Genomic DNA, 2,687 nt, shown 5'->3' on the forward strand with positions numbered 1-2,687 from the left:
CCACCTCAGCCTCCCAAGTAGCTGGGACTACAGGCACGCACCACAATGCCGGGCTACAGTTTTTGTATTTTTTGATGGGGTTTCACCATATTGCCCGTGCTGGGAGTACCACCTTCTTAGCTCACTGCAGCTTTGAACTCCTGGGCTCAAGCAATGCTCCAGCCTCAGCCCCCATACATGAGTAGCTAGGTCTTGAATACATTTTATAGAACAATTGTGAGCAAAGTCTTCACAGACATCTTGGAAGCATCTTCACCATCAGACGGAGCCCCTTTGTGAGTTTTGGAACAAGGTGGTTGTTCCTCTAATCCCAGCTACTCAGGAGGCTGAGGCAGGAGAATTGCTGGAACCCAAGAAGCAGAGGTTGCAGTGAGCAGAGATCACACCACTGCACCCCAGCCTGGGTGACAGAGTGAGACTCCATCTCAAAAAACAAAAACAAACAAACAAAAACCCTCTCTATTTTGAACATATACAAAATTAGATACTCCCAGCCCCACCCAGCACCCAAGCTGATCTTGCTTCATGTACATTCTTGTCCATTTCCCTCACCTTTGAAGCAAATCCCAGACATTAGATTATTCCATTCATCACAAGGAAAATAATCTAAAAGATGAGGAGTCTTTTATCAGCGTAACTTTTTTTTTTGAGACGGAGTCTCGCTCTGTCGCCCAGGCTGGAGTGCAGTGGCGCGATCTCAGCTCACTGCAACCTCTGCCTCCCGGGTTCAAGCGATTCTTCTGCCTCAGCCTCCTGAGTAACTGGGACTACAAGCGCTTGCCACCACACCCGGCTAATTTTTGTATCTTTAGTAGAAATGAGGTTTCACCATATTGGCCAGGCTGGTCTTGAACTCCCGGCCTCGTGATCCGTTCGCCTTGGCCTCCCAAAATGCTGGGATTACAGACATCAGCCACCGTGCCTGGCCTCAGCATAACTATTATATCAAGCAAAAAAAAATTTTTAAGAATAAATAAGGACTGTACTTTCAAGGATCATTTCTATAGTTTATTACTAAAGAAGTTTCTCTGAACATATAAAGCAAAACATTTTTTAAGAAGAAAAAATAGACCAGATGCCATGGCTCACACTTGTAGTCCCAGCACTTTGGTAGGCTGAGGTAGGTGGATCACTTGAGGTCAGGAGTTTGAAAACAGCCTGGCCAACATGGTGAACCCTGTCTCTACTAAAAACACAAAAATTAGGCCGGGCGCGGTGGCTTACGCCTGTAATCCCAGCACTTTGGGAGGCCAAGGCGGGTGGATCACAAGGTCAGAAGTTCAAGACCAGCCTGGCCAACGTGGTGAGACCCTGTCTCTACAGAAAATACAAAAATTAGCTGGGCCTGGTGGCACGTGCCTGTAGTTCCAGCTACTCAGGAGGCTGAGGGAGAATTACTTGAAGCTGGGAGGTTGCAGTGAGCCAAGATCGCGCCACTGTACTCCAGCCTGGGCGACAGAGAGAGACTCTGTCTCAAAAAAAAAAAAAAAAAAAGTTAGCTGGGCATGGTGATGCACACCTGTAATCCCAGCTGCTTGGGAGGCTGAAGCACAAGACTCGCTTGAACCAAAGAGATGCAGGCTAGTGAGCCAAGGTCGTGCTACTGCACTCCAGCCTGGATGATAGAGTGAGTGAGACTCCGTCTCAAAAGAAAAAATAAATTGTTATATCATTTTTGCTCCTAAAAAAAGGAATAGTTGTATAATATCAAATATCTCGTCAATTTCTAGTCAATGTTCAAAGTTCCAAATGTCTCATAAATATTTTCTTTATTTTTTTTTTTTGCAGTTTGTTTGAATTAATATCCAAATAGAAGCAATGCAATTGGTTAATAGGTCAGGTTTCTTTTCATCTAGAGTTTTCCCATCTCTCTTTTTTCTTCGTAATTTATTTGTTGAAATAAAGTGGCCGGGCGTGGTGGCTCACGCCCGTAATCCCAGCACTTTGGGAGGCTGAGACAGGTGGATCACCTGAGGTCAGGAGTTCGAGACCAGCCTGGCCAACATGGCGAAACCCCATCTCTACTAAAAATACAAAAATTAGCCAGGCGTGGTGGCGGGCACCTGTAGTCCCAGCTACTCAGGAGGCTGAGGCAGGAGAATTGCTTGAACTCGGGAGGTGGGAGTCGCAGTGAGCCGAGATTGTGCCGCTGCACTCCAAGCTGGGTGACAGAGTGAGAGTGAGACTCTGTCTCAAAAAAAAAAAGCTGGGCTGTTCTGTAGGGATCCCCACACCTGCATTTTGCTGGTTGCAGCCCCATGGTGTGATTTAATATGTTTATCCATTGCCAGGGGTTCTTGTAAATTGGGGTTGGATCTAGAAGCTTGATAAAATGCAGCCATGACTTATTTGGGCAAGCATGTTTTATAGATAGTACTGTTGCTCCCATCAGGAGGTACATACTGTCTGGCTATCTCTCTTTTTGTGATGTTATCATATTGCTTTATTTTCTTAATTTCTTATTTTGTTTTTTTTTTTTTTTTGTTTTTCTGAGACAGGGTCTCCCTCTGTGGTCCAGGCTGGAGTGCAGTGGTGCAGTCTCTGCTCACTGCAACTTCTGCCTCCCAGGTTCAAGCGATTCTCCTGCCTTAGCCTCCTGGGTAGCTGGGATTACAGGCGCGTGCCACCAAACCCCGTTAATTTTTATATTTTTAGTAGAGATGGGGTTTCACCATATTGGTCAGGCT

At 45.8% G+C, this 2,687-nt stretch overlaps 1 pseudogene; it reads left to right on the plus strand.

The window, feature by feature from the left end:
* The first annotated feature begins 976 nt into the window (after window positions 1-976).
* LOC129009211 (small nucleolar RNA U3) lies at window positions 977-1,124 on the plus strand (annotated as a pseudogene).
* Window positions 1,125-2,687: the final 1,563 nt, after the last annotated feature.

Source organism: Pongo pygmaeus, chromosome 9 (assembly GCF_028885625.2).
Source record: "Pongo pygmaeus isolate AG05252 chromosome 9, NHGRI_mPonPyg2-v2.0_pri, whole genome shotgun sequence".
NCBI lineage: Eukaryota > Metazoa > Chordata > Mammalia > Primates > Hominidae > Pongo > Pongo pygmaeus.